The sequence below is a fragment of the Protopterus annectens genome, chromosome 6.part0, assembly GCF_019279795.1.
Source record: "Protopterus annectens isolate FY-2018-M chromosome 6.part0, PAN1.0, whole genome shotgun sequence".
Lineage (NCBI taxonomy): Eukaryota > Metazoa > Chordata > Ceratodontiformes > Protopteridae > Protopterus > Protopterus annectens.
In genome coordinates this window covers 1,843,388,341-1,843,415,845 of record NC_056737.1, presented here as the reverse complement: position 1 = coordinate 1,843,415,845, position 27,505 = coordinate 1,843,388,341, and positions in this window count along the sequence as shown.

Below are 27,505 nucleotides of genomic sequence, written 5' to 3'. Positions count from 1 at the left end.
GCCACCACCAGGCATCTACTAATGGACAACCTCAAAGCCACCATCTCCTGGGTATTACCCTGGGGATTACATTCAATTGGTCAAAGTCTGTCTTGCTGCCCTCTCAACGCATAAGGTTCATAGGAGCAGAGATAGACTCAAGATTAATGCGCGTCTTTCTTCCTGCCGAAAGGATCCAAACTTTACAGGGCCAAGTTCAAGCTCTGATCTCGAGATCCAAAGCCCCAGCCAGGATGGTTCTACAAGTTTTAGGCTCAATGTCTGCAGGTTCTTTTAGTTCCTCTGGCAAGATTGCACATGAGGATTCTTCAGTGGCTATTGTCAACTCAATGGTCCTTTCAGGATCTTCCCCTCAATCATCACATCATGATTACGGAAACATGCAAACGGGACCTTCGCTGGTGGCTTCAGACATCCAATCTGAATCAAGGAAGCCCCTTTGTTATTCCCTCTCCACTGGTTACCCTGACGACAGATGCCTCCCAGATAGGGTGGGGGGGGCATTGTCTGGGCAGGCTAGTTCAGGGCTCCTGGCTTCCAGACGAAGCTCTTCTCCACATCAATGTGTTGGAGATGAGGGCTGTACTTCTTTCCCTACAGGCCTTACACAAGTTCCTTCCTCAGGGCATCATCGCCATCCACACAGACAACATGTCGGTGGTCTGGTATCTGAACAAACAAGGAGGGACCAGATCCTACCCCCTTTGCAGAGAGGCCATGAGAGTGTGGGAATGGGCTGTAGCTACCAACCGCTTTTTGGTAGCGACCCACATTCCGGGAAAATCAAATATTTTGGCAGACAAATTGAGCAGGACAATTCTCTCTCCTCACGAGTGGTCTCTAAACCAAACAGTAGCAGCTCAGGTTTTCAGGAGATGGGGGACGCCGTGCTGTGACCTATTTGCAACACCACTAAACACGAAGTGCAAAAGGTTCTTCTCCTTGACTCCACATCAAGGGGAAGCAGCTATGGATGCTCTAGCACAACCTTGGCCAACAGGGCTACTTTATGCCTTTCCTCCGATTTCACTTCTCTCCAAAGTCATTCAAAAAGCTTCTCAATTGGGGTGCGCAATGATACTGATTGCCCCATACTGGCCTCGTCAGGTATGGTTTCCTTACCTGAAGAAGCATGCGGTGGACGATCCGTGGACTTTAGACCTAATTCCGGACCTGCTAACTCATCAGTCGGGACATCAGCATCAGTCCCTCCGATCTTTGAAATTGACAGCTTGGCTCCTCCACTTCCGACTTTAGTCAGAAGTCACACACTAGACCCGGAAGTTGTTCACATTTTATCTTCTGCCCACAAACCCACCACTAACAAATTGTACCTCAGTAAGTGGAAGAGGTTTGCTATCTGGGCTCAACTCAAGGGCTTAGACCCTATCACTGCTCCTATCCCAGAGGTTTTGAAATTCTTAACATCCCTGTTTAATCAAGGATCTTCTGTCTCTACTATTAAAGTCCAACTAGCGGCTATCTCTAAATTCCATGAATCCATGGATCCTCCATTGATGAGCAGCAGACTATGCAAAACTTTCATTAAAGGTGCGGGCCTGTTAAGACCCCCAATTTTTCATCCTGCGCCTCCGTGGGATCTTGATTTGGTGCTTCGCGCATTAACATCTTCCCCTTCGAACCGGCTGCTACATGTGAGTTAAAATATCTGTCTTGGAAAACTGCCTTCTTAGTTGCAATTACTTCTGCAAGAAGAGTTTCAGAGCTTCAAGCCCCATCTATTAAGCCACCGTACTTGATTTTCCACAAGGATAGAGTATCACTTAGGCCTAATCCATCCTTTGTCCCAAAGGTCTGTTCTAGTTTCTGTCTCCAACAATCTCTAGAGCTACCAGTTTTCTTCCCAAAATTCTCCAATGAAGCGGAATACACTCTCCATAAATTGGATGTTCACAGGCAATTACGCTTCTATTTAGACAGGACTCAGCAACTTCGTAAGTCAGACCAGTTGTTTGTGTCCTTCTCAGATAATAAATTGGGTCAAACCATCACAAAAGCTACTATCTCCAAATGGATCAGAGATTGCATAACTCAGGCTTATTCTTCTTGAATAAGCAACTTACAACATCTATCAAAGCTCATTCTACCAGAGCTATGGCTACTTCTATAGCTTTTCATTCCAAGCTCGCTATATCGGAAATTTGTGCTGCGGCTACTTGGTCCAATCCGCACACTTTCATTTCCCACTACAAATTGGATGTGGCATCTAAAGGACGAGCATCATTTGGTTCCACGGTACTCAGGAGTGTTTTCCAGTGAGCCACCCAGGATTCAGGTGCTAGGACGCTGTCCCATCAGTCAGAATGTAGGCGAGATAGGATCACATAACATCTTTTAGTTATGTACTCACCATAACTTCAGATGTTTGGGATCCATCTCGCCTACATTCCTAATACCCACCCTCCTTCCCCCTGCCTTGGAGATCAGAAGAGATTGAACGGTTTTGAGTTCTACTGTTTTATCTTGTTTCATCTGACGATGTTATATAAGCAGGGCGTGCATGTGTGCATGTATGCGGACAAACTAGATCTGGGGGACTGGTAGTGGTGCATCCTGGGATATAGTAAGCTCAGCCAATAAGAGACTTCGCTCTTTGGCATAAGCGTGCCGAGTCAGAGCCGAGGGATCGGCTCCGAACCCATCAGTCAGAATGTAGGCGAGATGGATCCCAAACATCTGAAGTTATGGTGAGTACATAACTAAAAGTTTCAGTGCCATTTTCCTCTACTCTCGTAAGTTGACTAAATGCTGCTTTGTCTTTGCCGTAGCCATTCTTATTTTCCTCCGTCATTTTGCCAGATTTTTCCTGATATCACTTAACTTCTTGCTTCTCAAAGTAACCTTTTTTGCTTCTCTCCCACATTTGTTTTTTTCTTAAAGCTACTGGGATTCTAAAACAATCTTTTATTTTTTTCTCATCGCACCACATTGTCTACTACTTGTTCAAGTTGTGACAACAAATTATTAAATGTTTCTTGGACCCACCTTTGAAATCCTGTTTTTTCAGCAGATGTATAGGGAAGTACCAGTGCTTCAATACATTCTTTTTACTAGCTTGTTTTATTGTAAAAAATATTGGGAAGTAATCTGCAAGTATAACTGAATGCATTGTAAGACTTAATACTGTATTATTATGCTCTTTAGAAATCTAAAACCTATCTGACCTTGCCCAGTTACTATATTTCCAGGCAAACTGCAGGTATTCTCTCTGTGCTGGTTTACCTCAGTGATGTCTGTTGAACCAAATAATGTTGGATATTTTTCCAAGTAATGAACTTCCAGTGCTATTTTATATTTTCTTGGGTCCCCTGAGGTATCTTCCTTTTTATAAATAAGGTTCAAATCACTACCCATAATTAAAACTCCCTGGTAGAAGCTAATTGTTCTTCCATAACAGACTATTCTCTCATCTATTTTTTATTTTCAGCTGCATGTATGCATTTACTAATGCTATTCTTTTCCCTTCCAAATATCCTGTTACCATGGCATACCATCTTTGCACATCTGATCTTTCCTAATCAAACTTAAATCTTCATATTTTGTTTGGACTAGAATAAGTACCCTTGCCTTTCTCTCTGTATCCATTTGTCCTCTAAACTTTTTTCTGCAACTGCTGATTCAGTCTGTTGCTTTCATGTACCCTAGCAGGTATCTGTTGGAGCCTCACTATGTGTACTGTTCTTTTAGTGATGGATGCTTTACATTTTGCTGCTTATTTCCACTTCCTAGTCCATTTACATTCCATGACATTATAGTTAAATATGCCATATACCTAATTAGGTTTAACCTCCATACTGTCTCTGTTTTGGCACTGTTTTCCTTATCTCAATCTTTCCTTCCTCTTTTACAGCGTGGGTATCCTGCTGTCCATTAGTCTACCCATTTGTTCCTCACTTTCCGAGCTTACATTCTTTGAGCTGCCAAACTGTTAGATGTCTCCCCCAACTAAACTAACACTATATTTTACTAACCGCATAAATACAACTACATACATTTGTATTTTTCTAATATTATCTACCCTAGTTGGAGAATAATCTCATCTGTGTCAGGTCTAGATATTTGTATCCTCCTCCTCTCTCATTGTCCATATATATTCTGTTAGGACCTATTTTTAAGGTTTGCCATCTTCTGTCTTAATAGTACCCTCTTTCCTCCTCGTGCCCACTAGTCATTTTTCAAGCCCACTTCCTGATCCTCAAAAAAACATCAACTAAATATCCTTATTGAGGGTAAGAATCTGATCATGTATTCTGTGTAGCTGAATCCGTTGTGGGTTACCAATCTGTACTACTCTATTAGCTTTTTGGAATATAAACATTTTATCTGAAGTTGATGTTTTCATTTGATCTTCAACCTGAAGGACTCAAATCCGGCATGGATCTGACTCAGCCGCATACTCCAGCATTATATCCAAAGTCCAAGCTCCTCCCCTACCCATAATTCCCCACTCTCCCTCTTCCCCTCTGATCTAATTTGCTGCTCGTTTTGACCAGCAGCATTTCTCCATTGCTTCAAGCACCGATCATTGTAAGTATGTTTTTTGGGGGTTTTCTTCTCTTCTTGATCAGCCTTTACCCTTTCTAACCATATCCTGCCCCTTTGCACTTTTTCATCTGTGTTTTATTCCCTTTCCTTCTATCCTGTCTAGTGTGTGTGTGTGTGTGTGTGTGTGTGTGTGTGTGTGTATAGAAGTTGTCTTCCTGGCCATAGTCAAGACCCCCAAACCTGGCTTCATGAAGTGCACAGAGTGTGGGCATAAGCTCCCTCCATCTGATGCCCACACTCTGTGCATGGCCTGCTTGGGTGTTCTCGGTTTAGACACCTCCTGTTTCATCTGTGTGGGTTTCAACCCCCGTGCTTTGATTGACAGGAGGAACAAACTTATACTGAATGGCCTTTTCCACTCTCCAGCAGAGGCCTCTTCCTTTTCTTCTTTTGCCCCGGCTTCTGGGACTCAGCCTCCCTTGAAGAAGTCCGGGGACAGATAGAAGTTCCACTTTAAAGAGTGGGATCAGTCAAGGAAGTGGTCTCCAGACTGCTCTTCTTCAACTGAACCGCCAGTCAAGTCACACCTGGATTTGAGCCAGAGATCTTCTCTGCTCTCGTCGCCTCATTTTGCTCCAGAGCTGGAGACTTCTCTGGCCCGGTCCCCAGTTTCTACTTCCCCCTGGCACCATTCCAAGCTCAGGTTGGTAGTCTCTTTAATCCAGTCCACTCGGAGTCCGTCTGATGCCAAGGTGGATAGCATGATGCTGAAGTTCCTTTGGGCCTAGATTCAGCTGGGAGTCTTGCCTGCTCCATACCCTGTGGGGCCAGGAGCATGCAGTCTGCCTTTATCCCTATCATTCCTTCTCTAATCTAGTCCCCAGTTTTGGAGTCCTTAGGTCAGAGGTTCCCAGGTGTTGAGGGGTTGGCTCTGATGATCCTTGGTAACTCGATTCTGACCATTGCCCTGAGTGGGTCGGTTCTGATATTTTCGGACCTGGACGACTCTTAGAGGTGTAGCCTCTCATCAGATCTGAGAGGATGGCATCAACTTCTGGGCTTTTGAGGTCGTCCCTTTCTCTTGGGGCCTGGGTGCTGGGAGGCTCGGCTCTGACTCCCCCCTCAGAGCAGGGTGCAGTGAATCTGGACTCAGCCGTTCCACTTTCAGAGATCTGCACGCCTTTGGCATTCAAGGTGGTGGAGAGGGTTCTCTCGGTTCCTTCAAGAGCTATGACTCTCTCTCCCTTAGAGTCCATCCTGGCTCCCTCCTTTCTGGCCAGAGTCTGCCATCCTGCCTCCTCAGGGACAGCCTGTTGCCAGTTTGCCCCAGGAGGTTACCACATGGGAACTCCCCAAGACTTCCGAGTCCTCCCCAGAATTCCCCCCGATGGCTCTCCTCAGAAACATACGTGTAAGAGGAGGCACTTAGACTCCCCACTGGAGTCTCTCACCCATAATACCAACTTAGAGGAAAGGGAGGGTTTCCCCTGATCACCCCCAGAGGATGTCTCCTTTGGAGACATCATAGAGATTATTCATCAACATGTTGGGTGGTCTACCCTCAAGCCTAACCCAGAAGGGTCGGTATTTCTGGAGGCATTTGGCACAGGACCTTCTCCCTCCTTGGTGTCCTTCTCTGTGGATCCCCTAGTGGATCCCGTCTCATTGAGGGCATGGAAGGAACCAAACGCGGTTGAGCCCATCCACAGTTGCCCAAAGTGCTTAGTTCCCCTTCTGACAAGCCCCACTGGTCCAAGGGGTCCCCGGTTGATGTCATGGTGGTTGCGGCGGCCTGCAACATGGAGCCAGCTCGGGAGAGCTGCTTGGTCCATCCTCCAGACAGGGAGTCTTGGACGATGCATTGTTTTGGGAAGCGGACCTACACATCAGCCACCTTTGCCTTATGTGCACTGAATTATTTGCCACATGTAATCAGACTGCAGAGGGACCTGGTTAAGGAGGTCACGGAATCTGCACCAAGGTCCATGTCGGCAGAGGAGAAGAAGTTTTTTTCTCCCGCATGACCACCCTCACTTCCATCTAAAATACATCCATGAGACTTCTCTCGCATGCTACTGAGGGTTCCTCCAGGACTGCGGGAACAGGTGTGGCCATTAAGCAGCATGCCTGGCTCTAGCTTTGCACCTTTTCAGAGCCCTTCAAGGCATCTTTAATGAACAACCCCCTATGACGGTTCCACCTTGTTTGGAAAAATGGTTTGTGATACATTAGCTTACAGTGAGAAGGACAGGAAGACCTTGTCTGCTATTGGGATTTGCTTCTGAACCCCACAACAATACTTTTCTAGGAATCAGTATGGGGTCAAGAAAATGTGGTTTTGGAAGTCTAAGCATTCTTCCAAAGACGCTCCGGATTTGCCTTCCCCAGGGACAGAGGGGGATGAGATAGACGCTGCCCTCGTGGCAGAGGGGGTCCAAAGAACCAAGGATCTCAGGACACCTTCCTGGACAGAAACTTCCAGTAACCCTGAGGGGTTGCCTGACTGCTCATCTCTGGAGGCAGTCGGGAGGCAATTATCTCTGCACCCAGTGGCCTGGAAGTGCAGATAATATAAAGAAGGTTATGTGATTCCCTTTCTCCATCCCCCCGTTCCTCCCAGACACCTCCCAGACATGCTACCTCGTCAACAGGAGGATACAGCCATAGAAGTTGCCAGGTTGTTCGCAGAATGAGTCAGCCAGCTCATCCTGCAAGACCAGTCTGGATCAGGCATTTATTCCAGGTTTTTTTAGTGCCAAAGGAAACAAGAGACTTAAGACCCATTCTGGATCTTTCAACCCTGAACCTGTCAGTTGTCAAGGCAAAATTCCTGGTGGTCACTCTTCAATCCATTCTGCCCTTTCTGCAGATAAATGACTGGATGTGCTCAGTGGACCTCCAGGACCCGTACTACTGTATCAAGATGGACAGATGCTCTCGGAGGTTCCTTCACTTCCGGCTGGGAGACAATCATTTTCAGTTCAGAGAGCTCCCCTTTGGTCTCACCACTGTCCCCTGGGTGTTTACCAAGGTGATGGAGACTGATGCAGGGTTTTCAGGTCTTTCCCTACCTGGACTATTGGCTCCTGTCCGATCCCTCTAGGCATTGGCTAACTCAGGCCAGGGGTCATCCCAACAAATCTCAACTGGCACCAAACCAAGTACTGGATTTCATAGGTGCTCAGCTAGATACTACTCAGGGCAAGGTGTTTCTACCTCTGGACAGACTGTTATCACTCCACCATCATGTGCTTTACATTCTTCAAGCCCATCTTCCCCTAACGGGCTTACACTTTGGGCGTTGGGGTCCATGGCAGCCACGATCACTCTTATCCCAACTGCATGCCTCCACATGAGGGTTCTACAATGGACCTTAGCAGTTCAGTGGTACTTGCAGTACCTTCCCTTATCACATCCTGTTCGACTGTCTCATGTTTGCAGGGACTCCCTTCTTTGGTAGCTCCAATTCCCGGACCCCCTTCAGGGTCAGCCATTTGTTTTCCCATCCCCATGATCATGGTGACCACAGATGCTTTCCTGATCAGGTGGGGGGCATTGCATGGGAAGGACAGTCCAAGGCATGTGGTCCTCTCTGGAGACCAGTCTGCATATCAATGTCCTGGAGATGAGGGCAGTGCTTTTGGCATTGCAAGCTCTCCCCTTTCTTCCTCCAGGGTCTATTGCCATACAGACGGATATGTCAGTAGTCTAGTACATCAACAAATGGGGGGAACCAGATCTTATCCCCTTTGTCACAAAGCCATGAGATTGTCGGAGTGGGCAATCTCCACTGGCCATTTTCTGGTGGCAGTGCACATTCTGGGGAAGTCCAACATTTTTGCGGACAGGCTCAGTCATTCTATTCTGATGCCTTATGATTAGTCTCTGAATCCTTCAGTAGTGGAAAAGATCTTTCTAATGTGGGGTCGGCCTTGCTGCAATCTCTTTGCCTGTCCTTCCAGCGTGAAGTGCAGCGAGTATTCTGCTCAGAACCCCACTCTGGGGGAATCCCTCAGAGACACTGTAGTTCATGCTTGGCCCTCTGGTCTGCTGTATGCGTATCCTCTGCTCCCTTAATTCCCATGTTCATTCAGTAAGCTCGATGGCTGGGAAGCTCAGTGATCCTCATTGCCCCTTTTTGGTCTTGCCAAGTTTGGTTCCCCACTCTGTGGTCTCATGTAATGTGTCCTCCTTGGACTCTAGATCCAGTTTCGGATCTGATTACACACCCCTCACAGGTTCCTCACCCGGATTTAGTCAGCCTGAAGCTCACAGCTTGGCAGCTCCAATTCCCATGATAGTAAGGACTCCCGGGCTGTCTTCTCCTGTCAAGAAGATCCTGGTAGTGGAACACAAATCTTCTACCAGGAAGGTCTATTCAAGCAAATGGAAGCGCTTTTCTATCTGGGCCTCTCAGCATGACCTGGATCCCTTCACTGCACCAGTCTCGGACATTTTGGAGTTTTTGGGGGACATTTTTAATCATGGTGCTAGTTTTTTTATGGTTAAAGTCCAATTAGCAGTGATTTCCAATTTCCACATAGGCAAGAATTTGGATTCCTTGGCTTCTTCTAAACTTTCTGAAAGGTACCTTTCTTCTTAGGCCTCCAGTTAAGGACCCCATGCCCACTTGGGATCTTACCTTTGTTCTGCAAGCCTTAGTTTCTTCTCCATTTGAACCAGCTGCAATGGGTGACTTGCAGTGTCATGGAAGATGGCCTTTTTGGTGGCAATTACCTCTGCCAAGAGGGTTTCTTAGATTCAAGCCTTATCAATCAAACCTTATCTGGTTTTTCATAAAGACAGGGTGTCCCTGCGGACCAGTCCTTCTTTCCTGCAAAAGGTGACCTCAAAATCCAGTAATAACCTGGTCATTAATTTGCCAGTTTTCTTTCCAAATTTTCAAAATAAAGGGGAGTACAAATTGCAATTGCTAGATGTGCACAGACAGCTGCGTTTCTACTTGCATAGAGCAAAAACTTTTCCATAAGTAGGATCAGCTTTTTGTTTCATTTTCTAAACCTTGCTTGGGAAGGCCTATTTGTAAAGTTACAATTGCTTGATAGATTTCAGAATGCATTTCCTGGGCCTACTGAGCCAAAGGGTTGTCTCACCATGACATGTCCGGGTGCATTCTATCAGATTTGTTTCTACTTCTGAGGCTTTTTGGTCCAGGGTTTCTCTAGATATCTGTTCTGCGGTGACATGAGCATCATCGCACGCATTTAGCTCCCATTATAAGTTTGATCTTCTTTCCAGAATCAGGGCATCCTTTGGCACTCAGCCTGTTCTGGAATATCTTTCTATGAGGACCTCCCAGGTTTTATTGCTAGCTGAGGACTCTGTCCCTCAGGTTGAAGATCAAATGAAAACAACAACTTCAGGTAAATAAGTTATGTACTTACCATAATGTTCCATCTGAGTTGTTGCCTTTCATTTGTCTTTAACCATCCCTCCGTCCTTCCCACTGCCCTGTGTGGGCTCTGTAGTGGACCATATGATAGAACCTTAGCCCCTCTATCCTGGCTAGCTTTCCCTTTGATAAGCCTTTTATTTATAGGCATGTTGTCTAGGTTGGGATGCTGCTGTTCTGCAACAAACTCAATCTGAGGGGATTATGGGTAGGGGAGGAGCTTGGACTTTGGATCCAATGCTGGAGTATGCAACCAAGTCAGATCTGTACCGGATCTGAGTCCCTCAAGTTGGAAGACAAATGAAATGCAACAGCTCAGATGGAATGCTATGGTAAGTGCATAACTTATTTTTCTTTCATGTTTTATTGTCATGAACCCTGCAAAGTTCTTTTCAGTCCCATTTCTCTTAATATTGTATCTGATGCTGTTGCCTTCATTTGATTGTCAACCTATGGGTTTTGGATCTGAGCATTGGATCCGTCTCTCTGTATACATAAGCTGTACTCTACAACAACTGATCTCTTCCCCTACCCATGATGCTCCTCTCCTCCAAATCCCTCATATCTCATTTGCCGCGTTTTGCTAAGCATTGAGTTCTTGACATTCTGAGCTCTTCAGGGAATTCTTCCTTCAGTGAGTGACATTCTGTTAAAACTTTTTCAAGTTATTGATTAGTGTTTTTCCTTTTTACACTTTACTATCTTTCAACCTCCTTTCCATTTCAGAGAAAGAGTTTTTTTTCTTTTGTGGTCTCTTTCCCTTCCGTTTCTTTAGCTAGATATATTTATATATTTATATCTGTATGTATATATATATATATATATATATATATATATATATATATATATATTTGTTTCCTAGTGTTAAAAAAAGTAATTTCTTTCTCTAGTGGTGTACTTAGTTTTTTATAGCCAATTACTTGTTTATTGTATTCTCTTGGTGCTGCTGTTGTAGGGCATGGCTGATACTAAACCCCAATGGGTTTAAAAAGTGCAGTACCTGTGGGCACAAAATCCCTCTTTCTGATGCACATACACATTTACAGCTGGAACAAACTCATTCTGAAAGGGCTCCTACCAAGTTCCTCTTCTTCAGCCACCCTTCCACTTCAGGGACTCAACCCCCCCCCCACTAAAAACGCACAGTGATAGGAAGAGATCCCCCAGCAGACCTCACCACTTTGGGGATCCTTCCACTAAAATTCGGAAGCCCTCGGAGCCAACTGCTTTGGCTCTGATAGTCATTCATGCCTCCCCATCTTGCCGGAGCTGTAGTTTCTCTCCCAAGTCTGTGTCTTCGAGACCTAAGTCCTGTCTCTTGCAGCAGCCTAGGCCCTCTTTCAGGCCTGCTTTGGTGGCTTTCTCTGTGCCATGGTGGTTGCAGCCGCCGCCCATAGGAGCTAGCCAAGCAGAGCCCCACTGTCCATCCCCCTAACAGGGAGTCTCTGGCTTTAGACAGATAAGGAAAGCAGATTTACATTTCAGTGACCTTTGATTTGTGAATGCTGAACTACCTGGCACAAATCCTATTCCTCAACAATTGCCAACCTCCAGTCTATTTCCAACATGTCCACGAGGTTAATCTCTCATGTGGCAGAGGGTGCCTCATGAGCAGCCGGATCAGGAATTGCTGTTAGGCCCCATACCTGGATGCATCTGTGTGATTTTTCGGAACCCTATAATGTGTCTTTTGTCAGTGCTCCCTTCAATGGATTTGACCCTTTTTGGTCCAACAGTTAAAGACACATTCTCCCAAAGTGAAAAGGATAGAAAGACCTTGTCTGCCATCAAGATACGCTTCTCTACCCCACAAGGGTCCTTTTCCAGGAACCAGCATAGAGTTAAGAAGTTGTGGTTCTATAAATCACAGGGTCATTTCCAGGATTCACAAGGGGACATTTCTCCCAGAGGCAGAGGGGGAATTGGTTATAATAGTCACTGCCCTTGCAGCAGAGGGTGTCTGATGAATCAAGTGTCTCATCTCGAGATTCTTTCTCGGACAGGTACAATCAGAGGTCCTGGAGGATTGTCTGGCTGCTCTACTCTTGAGGCAGTTAGGGGACATCTGTCACTATACCCAACATCCTGGGAAGCTATCACAAAAGATCATTGAGTGTTAAAGATTGTATCCAGAGACTATTCTATATAGTTTTCCCAAAAACCTCCTCCTAGGAAAATCCTCCCCGATATCCCACCCAGTCAGCAGGAGGTGGCAGCATTAGAAATTTCAAAGCTGATCTCAAAAAGAGTAATTTAAAGTGTCCCACAAGACCAGCTCGTATCAGGCTTTTACTCAGTATTTTTTTTAGTGCCCAAAAGGACAGGGGACCTCAGACCCCTTCTGGATCTTACTTCCTTAAACAAGTCAATTGCCAACACAAAGTTCCAAATGGTCACATTACAGTCAATTCTGCCCTTTCTGCAGTTGACTGGATGTGCTGTATAAACCTTCAGGATGCGTACTATCACATCAAGATGAACAGGTGATCCAGAAGGTATCTTTGTTTCAGTCTGGGAGCTAATCACTGAGTGCCAAAAAATGCACCATCATCCCCTTTGGGGAGAGTGACTTCCCCACAAATTATCACATTGATAACAAGGGCTTAAGCACGCAATCACTCGTGAGGGACTTGGGCACCCAGATTGATAGCAAACTGACTCTTGTCCACCATATTGCCTCTGTTGTACGGAAAGCTTTCTACCTGGCCCGCCTAATTAATAAGGGTATTTTATCCAGAGATAAGGAGGTCATAATATCCCTGTATTCTTCCCTTATAAGACCCATTATTGAATACAGTGCCCCTTATGGCATGTACCTCACAAAGCACATGCAGCAGCTCGTGAGACCACAGAGGTTCCTCACCAGTAAAATCTAGGGCCTCAAACATCTACCCTACACAGATAGGCTAAAAGCCCTGACCCTCTACTCAGTCTCATATAAACTCCTCAGAGGTGACCTCTGTCTGGCATACAAAGCGATCTCAGACCCTGCCTTGATGGGACTGTTGCATATCTGAAAGCCAATCTCAACTCGAGTAACTCACATGCGTGACCTCAACCTGGCCTGTGACATCAATAGGACTTGTTGGCAGGACAGATTTGTGTCCCACAGAATCCCCGCTTTTGTGGAAAAGACTCACTCTCCACATCAAGTAGAGTACCTCATTAACCCTTTTTAAGAGCAACCTGGATGGATAACTGGATGGGGAACAGAAAATACACTTTGAGAAACACAACAGCAAAAATCAAACAAGAAAACCACGATATCAAGAACTCAGCACAGCTCAGCTTCCAAAAACCAACAGGCAGGTTAGAATTATTTCACAATGTTTTATTCTTCTGGTACCTCGGCATTTCAACTTCAAAGGAAAAATCTAACTCCACAATACCCCTCCTCATATACAATTCCATCAAAATTAATCATCTCTAATCAATTATTCAATAAACAATGCAGTACAATCATTCAACAATAATTTTTTGAATACCCAAAAAAGTGTTAGAAAATAACTTTATAAGTTTTCTGAAAAACCCCATAGAGACATTCCAATCTTATCTTGCAACATTTTCCTTTAAAGCATTTTTTAAAACATTTTCTTACAAAATTTTAATGTAACACGAATAATGAATATAAACACAATATAAATCAAGTATGAATACATAAATAACCTGATACAGAAAATAAAGTTAAACATAACTATTCAAAACAAACAGTATGTAAATAATCTTCCTGTCCCATGGTTAAATATTGAAAAATGGTTTTATAAAGTTAAATTGCTATCAGTATTCCTTCCTCTTGGTTGGAGTGTCCTATAATTAATGATAAACCTACACTCCAATTTATCCAACTCATTTTTAAAACTTTCCCCATGTTCCATGGATGGATGTGCTAATACACTGAAAAATAAACTGTGATAACAACCCCCATGGATAGACACAAAATGTTCTGCTACTGGACTCAAGCAATTTTTATTCCTGATGTCCCCTAGATGTTCCATAATTCTTACTTTCACCCTTCTTTTTGTTTGCCCAATATAGCATTTTGTCTTTTCACAATCACAGCCTATAAAGTAAACTATACCCTGTGAATTACAGTGAAATACCTCTTTGGCTCTATACAATTTTCAATTGATTGTCCATCCATCCAAGTTTTTTGCTCTGCTGCAAATCATACAATTCCCACACGACCGCATACCCACCTTCCCCAGCTTCATTGTACTACTACATTTTGCATTCAGTATTTCTTTTAAATTGCTATACCTTTCATAGGAAAAAGACACATGGGCAGGAAACAATTTACCCACACTACCATCCTCCTTCACCATATACCATAAATTTCTAACATTTTCCATCACATGAGAACATTCTGAAATTTAGTTACAAAAAAGTTTTTCCTTTACCATCACATTCTCATCAAATCCTTTTCTTTGGTAGTAGGAACCTTGCTTCCTATTTGAAATCTCACCAAGAGTATTTTTCCTAGCAGTGAGTAACTGCTCCTCTGGGTAGCCCCTGGCCCTTAATCTATCTACAGTCTCATCAAGAAAACCTTGTTTTAAAGATTCTTTGGAAGTATTCTGAAGAATCCATTTCATCTCACCCTGGGGTAGAGCCCTGATCAGATGGGGAGGGTGCATACTTTCTGCATGTAAAAGAGTATTCACTGAAGTAGATGTTTTATGAGGTTTAAATTGTACCCTATTGTACTTATCCACATATAATTCCACATGTAAATAAACAATACTGTTGGAATTAACCTGGTGGGTAAATCTCAAACCATGCCCTGTACAATTTAACTCTTCTATAAACCTCAAAAAGGCATTCTGCTCCCCTTTACAAACAAAAATTAAGTAATTATTAAATCTACCATAATATACTACATTTCTGATAAAAAAACTTATTGGGATATAGAAATTGATTCTCGAAATCTCCCATATATACCACCACATATGAGGGGGCAAAAGCCGCTCCCATAGCTGTGCCTGTTTTTTGTAAAACTAATTTCTTACCCACTTTGAAATAATTGTGGGTAAGACAAAATTCCAACAGCAACCACAGAAATGATGTCCAAGGACCCTCACCCATCATTCTATCTAAGACCTCCCAACGCCTTCTTATATCAATATTAGTATACAATGCACAAACGTCTACTGTAGCCCAGTAGTAATTGGCCTGCCATTCAATTCTTTTGAGCCCATCACATAAATCCCCAGTGTTTTTAATGTGAGCTGGTACTCTTGTCAAATATTTTTTAAATGAAAATCCAAGAATAGGCCCACATTTTCCAAATACGAACCTACCATAGGCACAATGGGTCTACCAGGAGGTGATCTTAAATTTTTATGAATTTTAGGCAGGGCGTAAAACTTAAGATCATTAGGCTCCTTAATAAACAATCTTTTAACATCCTTATTACTCAGGAAACCCAACCTCTCAAACTTTTCCAAAATTGCAAACAACTCATTATACCTAGCAAGAAGATTATTCATCAATTCTACATAATCATCTTGCACAAGAATTAAATCATTTAGCATGTTTTCATAATCCCTTTTACTCATGATTACCCAATTGCCCCCCTTATCAGCTTGTTTAAAGACAGTCATCAAAAAAAGAACATGTTCTTTGAAGTTCCTGCCACTCTTCCTTTGACAGATTTTAACTCAACACTTTTTAAAAAAAATTGTCAAATTCACATTCTGTTTGTTTGCAAATCACATTCTCAAACATTTTTATGCTGGAAGAAAGTTTAGGGGGCATGAATTTACTTTTGTTAGAAGAAAAATAAGGAATATATAATGCTCCATAACCAGTATAAAAAAACACTCGCTGTTTCCCCCTCAAGACCACAATCATACTCATCATTAACCTCATCCAGCATTTCAAAAAAATAAATCAGTTTCATGTAAACTGACATGTAATAATTCATCATCCATATTTGAGTGTGCAACGTCCGAACCAGATACATTTTTTCCACAGAGTTAAAGTACACCTTTAAGTGTAATTTGTGACAGAAACGCTTAATATCCAAAATCAAATCAGCTAAACAGGGAATTTTGACAGGGACAAATTTAGAGCCTTTAAGAAGCACCCTAATAAGTTCTTGCTTGAGCCTAAATTCAGATAAATTCACAATGCTCAAATCAGAATTGGCAAACAGTTTACTACTAGGAAAAAGAGCCATGGGACCCCCCCACACATGTATCAGGAATAACACTTTCATTGCGACCAGCATGGTCATCTCTTGATGCAATATTATCATTCACAATAACAGGAAAATCTTCATTTACTCAAAATTTTCGTTAATACTGTTAACAGCATCAAGAGATTCAAATGCAGAGCTCCCATCATTAACAGCACAGGAAACCTTACTAAACATGTAGTCAGTCTTTTCAGTACAGACAAATGTATTGAAAACTCCATTCACAGAGCACAGTTCAGTCATCACAGTCTCCGGAGAAGTTAATTCATGATAAAAAGGCTTGTTTGACAACAAATTATGTGTTAAACAAGCAGAAATGCTTGCTTCTTTCTGTTGTCTCCATTTCCGAAAAGAACTTCTTGTTTGCTTCTGTTTGGGGGAAATTGTTGTCCCTGTAAAGTTTTTTTGACCTTCACGAGCTTCCCCCATGAAAAACCTCCTTGAATGAAACTTTTTTTTTTACTGCTTACACTAGTATCTGCTGATGATGCAGATGAATCACGAGGCTTTTTCCCATCCTTTGAAGGTGAAATGATGAGGTACCAGAAGAAGAATAAAACATTGGTTTTTGGAAGCTGAGCTGTGCTGAGTTCTTGAACAGAAAAAGCACCACTGGGATTCCACCTGTATCCCTGCTGGACAGGGGCATTGGGTGCTGACTTGTTAAAACATAGGCTAAATTCTTGGCTAGGCTTTTAAGGGCCTTGGGGTCAATAGCCTAGTAAGTTCCTATGATCCTATGATAATCATGATTCAAACAAATGATAGGCCTATGTGAACCAAGATCACTTAAATCTCTGCCTTCCTTTGGTATTACCTCTATAATACCCTCTCTCCTTTCTCTCAAGTCTAACGTTCAGTTCCTCTGTCTGATCATTCCTCATTCCTTATTACACACATGTGTGCGTGCACACACACACAGACACACACACACACACACACACACACACACACACACACACACACACACACACACACACACACACACACACACGTCTGATGCTGTCTCAGTCTACCAGCAGATGTTCTCATTTCCCTTGCAAACCTAAAATAATGTAGGTCCTTTGTTGTTATCTTTTGTAGGAAAATTCAATCAGCCTCTCTTTCTGCATTCAGCTCTTCTTATTTTTCAGTAAATTCTCCTCTTCTAGAGTTTACGTTTTACTTTTTGTTATAAATCTATAATCTGTTTCAAGTAACTCTGCCTAATCAGTCTTTCACCCCTTTTAGATGAATAAACAAAACCAACATATGAAACTATGATCATTCATACATTTCTATATATATTTTTACATTCACATGGTTTATGTAATTACTTTTGTTTTAGTTTCATTTTTATTGATTGTAACTATTTTAATACATTTGACTTCAGTAATATCTGTTTTTTATACAATATACACAGACATTATTATTTTTATTGTCATTATTGTTATTATTATCCTATACCTTTGTGTGTGTGTGTGTGTATATATATATATATATATATATATATATATATATATTTTTTTTTTTTGTTATTTGATTTTAGAAAAGCGTTCATGTGGAAGCTAGCAATATATATATATTTTTATATGCTTTGCCTCCGGTTTATGATGGGTTAACATACTCCCTTTTTTATGTTGTTTTAATTGCTTCAGCAGCTTATTTGACTTGACTGCCAATTTCATTAATTAGTAGATAAGTTAAGTGTATATAAAAGTTGCTTATTGAATATTTGATGTAAAACCCGAGGAAGCGTGTCTGGATACACGTGAAAGTGCTTGTTATATTTGCAATAAAATAAGTTTTAACATTTTATTCCATCGTGGTGGTTTCTATCTGGTTGTTCTGTTGGATCGGTTTGTTTTTCAGACAGAAACCTCTGGATGGTGGCACTCCTCATTTATACATTATTTGCTCTTAGATGAATAACCTATTACTCTGACCTTCTACTCTTTTTTAATTCTTCCCACCTTTCCAATGTGCTTTCCTGTCCACTCTGTAGTAATTGTTCTAATTGTCTGTTAACTCAGATTTTAAATTCCTTATTCTGCAGATAGTGTATTGGAAACATCCAGTGTCTATCCTTCACCCCCCCCCGATTCATAAATCAACTTTCTCTACAGTATACACATGATCAGAAATGTTCCAGGGGCCAGTCTATACTTCTGGTAGTTGTAATTGATAATCATCTTTCACAAAATACTTATATATTCAAGGCAAAGTTGAGTGTCCAGAGTATAAATATGTATATGGTACCCCTACAACCTTCCTTGCAATATTTCATGCCTCAACCAAACCTAAAGCTTACAAAGTGCCTCATAAACATTCTCTGTTGTAGTCAAAAGCATTTTTTTCCTTTTCCCGACCATAACGTTAATCCAGAACTTAGCTAAACAGTCCTATCATGGTTTGGATTTACTGTGGAGTTGACTGGTAAGAAAAGTTTTATTTTAATTCATATTTTATTTTTTACTACTGTTTTTTGCTGTTTGTAGGAATGAAGGGATATCTTGTTGACAAGAAGATTTACTTTGATTTATATTTTGTTGTTTTACCTTTAATTTTCACTGTTGATTAGAAAGGGGTAGATTTTAGACAGGTGACCTCTAGCCATCCCAAGACGCCTAGTCAACTATAAATTCCCATAGACTGCAGAGAGGACAATTCTGAGCTTATCTAAACAATCCTGTCTATGTTTGTGATTTATTGATATTTACTGTAAAAAAGAAGTGCAACTGAGAGCAGTAGTAAAAAGAAGCTACTGCAAGAGTAACACGAAAAGGAATTACAGCTTTTATCTGACTTTCAGAACTTGTACTGCCAGAACAACAACTTTACTGTGTTTAATAGTTAGTTGTACATTGCTTGTGTGATTTTTCTCAAAGAAGTTGATTTAAGTTCTCTTTGAACTTGGTAGTTACTTATTCTGGTTATTCTTTTCTTTTATAACTTTTTATTCAAAGCTGAATATGGATTTCTTAAATGAGTATACCATTAATGATTTGCTAAAGCACAAATATCTTCTACAGTGTAATAAATGCTATGCATATTTAAAGGTAACACCTGATAACACTGATGATCTGTGTTCCTCACATCAAAGGTTGGGTGATTTGCTTACCATTATTAGAAGTAAATCTAGACTTACTGATGATTGCACTTGTGCAATTGGCATGGCTTGGAGAACTGTTATTATATATAGTAATGACTGGACTGGTGAGATATATAATGTTAGGCAAGGAGCAAATAGAATACATTTAAGAAATTATGCATCTGTTGTCTGTAAAGACCTTTCAACCCCTATGAAACAAGACTACGCCCCTGACAGCTTTGGAATTCTGGATGCAAGTATTCAGCAATCTGAAGATTCAGAGTTTTAGAAGGAAATAAAAAAGAAAGAAAGGAAGAAGTTCACAACAAATAAGGAAAAAAAGGAAACTGATAACTGTCTGTAAAGTAAAAAGAATATGCGCTAAAAAGGACACTGCTTTGTTACTGTAACACACAGATTATAAGGAATTTTCTGTCAGAAAACATTCAGTCTACAGAGAAAGCCATCATTTTCCAAAAGAGAAGGTAGAAAAAAGAGCAAAGGGACAGGAGAAAAGAAAGAAGTCAAAATTGAACATGGAAGAAGTTAAGAACATAACAGTAAGAAAAAAGATGAAAAAGACAGATGTTGACTACATGGATGAAGCTGCTGATGTACAAAGCCAGCTGGATGGGAATTGCATGCTTGCAAACTACAAATTTAATCCATAATGAAAACAGTGAGATTAATAATACTAATGGTGATAAAGATCATTCCTTTATAACAGTTTGTAGAGCAGATATTACTGAATTAGAAATTGAAGATTCAGATCTGGTCAGAAAAGATATTCTTGTAACTGGAGATTTAATTATTAAAGGAACTGATACTTAGATTTGCAGAGAAGATAATCAGCATTGAATAGTGTTATGCTTGACAGGAGCAAATATAGAAGTTGTCGGACAAGCTTTGGAATTCCTTAATGTAAGGAAGTACAGATCTGTTTTTCTTCATGTTAGTAGAAATGATCTCATCCACAAGGAGACTCTGACTGTTAGTAGGTAACTTACAGCCCTCTTAGATGTTATAGTTTGTACTGGTTTTAGGAGTTATTTTTCACAAATCATATATAGAAAGGATAGTTAGGTCACTGTGAACGAAAACATTTTTGGGGTAAATACCTACACGGAAAAAAAATGTCCTGTTTAAAAAAAAAATGGAAATGTGTAAAGCATCCAAGCCTAGTTTTGGGCACATGTGCTCAGACCGGATGGAGTGCATTTGTCAAGATCACAGAACAGAATTTTTGCAGCAGGTATTTTGCATTATTTGACAAACACTAGGCAGGATTCTTACCAGGTCAAAAATGTAACAGTTCTCTGATGGTTGTTAATGCTAGGGGCATTAATAATAAAGTTTTTTTTCTTGGAAAATTTGCTATGTTCCCACAAAATTGATGTTGTTTGTGAAATGTGGTTAAAGAACAATGACGAGAAACCAGTTCTGTCAGGGTATAAATGTTTTTACTGTAACAGACATTCTAACAAATGAATCAGGTGGAGGTGTTATGATAGGAATTAAAGATAGTTATGAAACCCATGATTATTGCATATTAAATGATAACACAAATACTATAAATTGTGAAACTGGCAATAAACACAACTTTGGAACATATAATGATTGCAGGAGTGTATAGACCACCAAAGTCAAGTGCTGATGACCTAGATGAATTCATATATTTCTTGCATGTAACACTGGAGGGAAGAATAATATTAGCTGGGTACTTAAGTTTACCTGAAACAGACTGGACTAATATTGATTCAACAACATTAGTAAGGAAATTATTCACAACGAATGTTCAGGAGCAGCAGTTGCTTTAGATTGTAAAAAAAAAAAACTACCAGGGAACAGAACATGCTAGACATTGTTTATGTTCTTAAAGAAATTTCTGTCACTTTGTCAAGTTTTACCATTGTTGATATGCAGTGATCATGGGGTTGTAAAAGTTAATTTGTTGCTACATAATTCTGCCAAACTGAAATCTAAACCAGTGCACAGAAGATTAATTACAGATTATATGGAAGCAAAACAGTCACTATGTAAAACTAACTGGAGTAATGTGTTCAGTGGAAAAAACTGCAGATGGAATGTGGAAAGTTTTGAAATGGAAATCATATGAGTGCAAAAAATAAAAAAAAATGTTTAACATCAGGATCTAAGCATACGTGAGGGGGATGTATTTCCATAAGAACAATATTCCTGATTAAGGTGAGGCAAAAAGTATAAGAAATGCAAGACAGGTTGAACTATAACTTTGAAAACTGAAATAAACAAGCTGGACAAACAAATAAAGCATAGTGCGAGACAAGATCAAGAAAAAATTTGAAGAAAATGTATATAAAGATATTGAGCATAATAGGAAACCTTTTAATAGATACATAAGATGTGGAAGGAGTAAAGGCATACAAATTGATAAACTGTGTGTAGATTCTAAAAATTATTCTCAGACACAACAGATTATAGATATATTTAAAAAATCTTATGCAAAATAGTTTGGCTCCACAAAGGGGGGAGATAAATTGTCCTAGTGACATCCAAGTAACCTCAGATACTGGAATCAAATTAGGTTATACTGAAAAATAACTGTGCAAACTGGATCCAAACAAAGCACATGGAAGAGATGAAATTAGAAATAATGACCTGCGAACACTTCAACAAGAACTTGCAGTTCCATTATATCTATTATTTACTAGGTCATACAAATATAGGGAGATTCTCCAAAATTGGAGATATGCACTTATTAAACCTGTCTTTAAGGGAAAGGGGAGTAGGACAAACCCAGAGTCATATAGATCTTTATGTCTACTTTCATGTTGTGGAAAAATAATAGAGAAGGTAATATTGTACAAGTTATTTTCAGAATTCGATAGGTTGGGACTTGAAAGCATATATCAACATGCATATGTTGAAACATGTTACCACCTGTAACATGATGTTCTATAACAATATAATAGCTATAAATGAAAAAATGTGCTGTGATGTAATTTATATTGATTTAGCTTCAAGATTTGACAGGGTCATACACAAACCACTGCGTGATAAATTCGAACAACTAGGTATTGCTGTACTCTTGATAAGACAGATAGCTGCATGGCTTATAAATAGGACATGGCAAGTATCATACAGGTAAAATTCTTGGTTACATTCAGGGTGTCCCTCAGGGCTCTATCCTTAGCCCTTACTTGTTAAGATTGATATCTTTCAGACCTAACTTTTTCATCTGAGGTATTCTACAGTCTACATGCAGATGATCTGAAATGGGGTATATTGATTACACGTATGTTACAGATATGGCATGCCTGCAAAGGAACTTGACTAAATTGACCATTTGGGCACCAGGAGAATAATATATTGATAAATACATCAAAAACAAAGCATATCAGATTTGGGAGACAAATTGAAAGGTGAATATTTAATACAGCACAAAGTGATTGAAACTGTAGATTAATTTATGGACCTAGGTATATGGGTAGAACCAGCTTTGAGATGTTCTAATCATATCAACCAATGATAGTTATAGAACTATAGGTTGTATAAAAAGATTTATAAAGTCTAGGAAATCAGAAATGATTAAGGCATTATTTGATAGTTACATTAGACCCAAATTTGAGTATGGAATAACAATATGGAAACCTTATAAGAAAACAAGCATGAGTAAGCTGGAAATAATACAGCAGAAGTATACCAAGGGCATTCATGGATGTGAAAAGGGTAGAGTATGAACAAAGCAGCAATGCTTTCAGGAGTGGCCACAGTCTCACTAAAACAAGTATAAGTACTCTCAAGATGATAAAAGTATTCTCTAAAGGACCAGCTGCAATGAAAAGTATTAAAATATTCAATAATAAATAATGAGACAGAAAAAAGGAGAATATTGAATACAATAAAAACAGAGTTTTGACTACAGAGATATAAAAAATAATACAATTGGATAGTTTCTCACAAATGCAGAAAACAGTACTATTCTCACTAAATGTCCCTGACTGAATAAAGAATTAATGTTCCCTGACTACTTAGTAAGCAAGGCAAACTGATCTGTGTGGTGTCTTAATACAGCAAAAGCCAGATGCTGTCTCTCTTTGTCTGTTTGGATGTATGAGATATATATCCTGTCAGAAATCTTTCTTGTCAGGTTCCAAAGTGCTGCTGTGAGAGTTCCAAAGAAACCAGATGCTGGTTAGAGGATGACATCACCTCTGGTCACCTGACTCTGGTACAGTACACACAAAGCTTTGCTAAGATCTATGGTGGCATCTGAAAGCTATAACACAATTTCAAACTTTCCACCCTTCCAGGGTTCTCTAATAAATGTAAACATTTTATCAGTTACAATACAACCTAATTTACATACATGCATACATTCTTTCTGTCCAGCAGGACCTACTGTTGATGCATTTTTAACACAAATAACTTTACAAATATATTTTAACTCAAACATCTGTACAAATCAGTGTGATAGTTACCATAAAATTCTTTACAAAACTCCAGCTAACTATGCTGGCATATGTGCACATGTACTGCCCTACTTTCCCTGACATAGAGGGCATTACCTCATAACATCACAGCCTGTGCTTGGAATATTCTTGTGTATATATGCATTTATGTATAACATCTGATTCCTGAAAAATCATGTTCCAGTCCTTCAGTATTAATATTAATTCCTAACAAAATCTGATTTTGTCCAAGATAATCCTATTAAAAAGATGTAAACTTTGACCGGGGAAGTAGATACAGCCCTGCAATTGTTGTCCTGGTCCCCTTGTATTCTCCCTTAACCACTGTATTAGCACCCATCCTGATCTTCCATTTTCCCCACCCATCCTGATCTTCCATTTTCCCCACCCATCCTGGTGTTCCATTTTCCCCACTAATGTAAATAGGATATCCCTATGCCTCAGTATAGCCAACTTTTTTTTCTGCAGGCCCCTGCATAACTAGAACCTGCAAGCAGTTCATAACCCCATCTCATCCAAATGTATTTCCTCTAATACCGCAAATACAGGAATGTCCTCATAACTGATTAATTATTTGCTCCCTTTTTATAGGGCTAGTTATATTCCAACTCAAGACTTGGATTACACTCATTTTGACCTAACTTAAACTTTCCCCAAGTGCTTCTGGTGCTTGCCCTGTAGTGGTATCTCACCTCATGTTTGAATGAAAAATAACTCATTCTACTTATTTATTACCAAAGAAGTCTGACACTCTGTGACTGTTTTCTTATTTCTAAACTTTCATTCCACCTCTTCTTCCCTACTTTCTTTCTTTTTTAAACAAAATGCCCATTCACCAAAGTTCCAATGGCTTTACAACAGTTATAATACTGTTAATGGTACACAGACATTTAAAGCGAAAAGCTTTAACCCTTCTCCCAACTATGTATATAAGTTAATTCCTTGCTCAGATTGCAGGGGTTTCTGCCCCTGTTTGGACACTCTCTGCATCACTCCAACCTATCCACAGTCAGATGGTTGCAACTCTGAGTTGCACTGAGACAGTAGGGAATTCAGCCCTGCCAATCCAGCTGAAGTTCATATATTTAAGCACTGATTGGGATGAGCAATGCTTCAGTGCAAAACTTCCCTGTAACCCTTATCTTTTTATTAATTATGGTTTCAGCCTTATGCTAACTAACCCAGACATGGTTTTCCTCACTTCTTCAATCTTATTTATATTTCCTTATTTGCCTTTATAATTATTCATTCCTGCCCATTACAGTCAACACATATTCCTTTAAATAAGATTGCATATGCAGTACCATCACAAACCTGATGTACTAACTGTTGTGAGAAAATTCAAGCTTTTTACTACTGTAAACAATGTTTATATTGGTCATCCTGTGTCTTAAAGTAAAGTTATTTTTAAAGCATACTAGATTCAAAAACATAGTGTTCTGATAGTTAAGTTTTTAGTTAGGGGAAGTAAAAATTCCAGTACTGTTCCTAGATATTGTTGTCACAGGCTGTCTCAGTGCTCTGTTCCCTTGCCAGTAGAAATGCTGTTAACGTAATTCAGACTGTCAATAAATTAACAAAACTATAATTTCCTGAATGTCAGGATTTCCTTGGCAAATAAATCTTTAACTCAAAAGTGGCAATATATACATAAAAAAACGTTGTCAGTCTAACCATCTAATACCTTATTTTTAACATAGACTTGCAGCATACATATTCATAAAGAAAATAGTTATTTTGTTCACATTCCCCTTCTCGCTGCTGTTTACATATTTCATTTTTTGCTTCCTTGATTTAGCATATTTACAGTCTGTAGTCATAAAAAATACACTGTAGTAAACGGTCCTTTTGTATATCCATTGATTGTCTTCTCCAGATTGCCCCTAGATAGTGTCCCTCAACCCATGGACATCTTACCCAGGTAACTTAACAGTCAGCCATAGCCATTAACACTTCCTGGGTTTCTATTCCTCCTTTCCTGCAGAGAATCTGCTCATGATTTTAATGCAGAATATTTCTTAAATAAGGGAAGTACATTACTTCTACCTCTTCTCACCACTGGAACTTGTTGCTCATCCAGTTGCCACTTCTAGGTGGCATGACCAATAGAATTGGGTTTCTAGAAATCCAGAGCCTTTATGGCATCCTCTGGCTGATGAAAAGTCCTCAAATTGCCAAGAAAGAAGATTTTGAAGACTGCAAGACACAATATTTTAACTTATCCTCCCAACACCTGCCTTGCATGGAAAAGAATGCTGCTCTTTTTTATGAGTAACCAGAAGAAGTCCCATAGCAACATATATACATGATTCTTCATGCATTATTTTCAGATCTGGCTTCCATAAATGTAATTCATTTTCTTTCAGATAAAAACTGGCAAAACATACCAGAATTTGACTTGGGCCATCTCTCCTGTCCTCCTCAGAGAGATTGCCTGCCTATCTGGTGTGCTGTTTTGAGCTGAATCTGAAGTACACACTCTTTGCTTGTATCTCTCCTCCTAATTAACTAACGTTTTATCCATGTGCTCAAGGCACACTTCTGTAGCTGTAAATTTAACTTTTAGAAGTTCATTACTATTTATGAGAATTTGTGTTCCACCCCCCCCCCCCACCTTGTTATCTCCTTCTGTGAAGCACTAGGGTTTGTGCATTGCACTTTCCTGTTATTTTTCTTCAAATCCTGTGGGTTTTTTGACTCATACATAGTTGCAGTCTACATTTTAAAGGCTTCCAATCAATTCTTATTCACTTTTACTGGGAAGCTCAACTCATTTTACTGATTTGTACACTATTTGTCCAGATTGGGTAGCAGAGTTGAAGGGTCCCCAATTCTTTTACAATTCTACCTTTCTGGAAACTCCAGGAAAAATGGTTTTGAAATTAATTTCCCTTGCTAGTAATAATGAACATCGTTGTCTCACCATATAGAAAGCAAAATGGATTCCCATTAATGCTTTATCTTTCTGCTTACTGAAGTCACTAACTTTCAAAGCGGGGAAAGATAAATTCTACGCCACTTGCAAAAACTGATTAAGACTATATGAAACATGTTACTCTTTAAGAAACACAACATTAAATAAAAGAGATCATAATTCTCCTTAGCTATGAAAAGTCTTTCATCAAGTTAGCCCCTATGCCTGAAACTGTCTTTCAAATGAACTAAGCCATACAAATGCTATAGGTATTCAAGAGAGAAAAAAAATCAAATACAATTTAAAAAATGAGCTTAAATGCACTTCCTTTAGAGATTCAGAATAACACATTAGTGCCCGCTACTTGGTGTTCTTGCAGTGTAATTCTGTTTGGAGTTTATTTTTACTGACAGTTATCAGTAAATCCACTGATACATAAAAGCAGAATCTGATGTTATCATTTTCATTCATTCCTCAACTGATGGGTTCAGATCTAAGACTCGGATCCACTTGGCCACTCCTTTCAGAGTGTAGGATCCTAGAAATCTCCAGCTCCTCCCTTTACCCACAATGCCCAGCAACCTAACATACAACAGATCTTTTTTGTCTCCATTGCCAACAGACATGGATTACAAACTCTTAAGTGTTATAGTGCATTTTTTTGCTGCTTTTTTTCTGTAGTTTATATGAGTTTTGATATATTAAGTATTTTAACTGTTTCTTTCCTCCCGCCACTGTTATCCTGATTCTCCTTATTTCTGCCTTTTCAGGTATTCTTTTCCAACTACCTTTTTTGTACTCTTTGAGTACTCTTATCTACCATCATCAGTAGTTGTTCTCCCTTTTCTCTTCCTATATCTGTATATCTATCTCTGTTTCTATATTTCTATATTTATATGCTCGAAATTCTAAAATATTGAATTTTAGAATCTCGAGCCTATAAAGTCGAACGGAT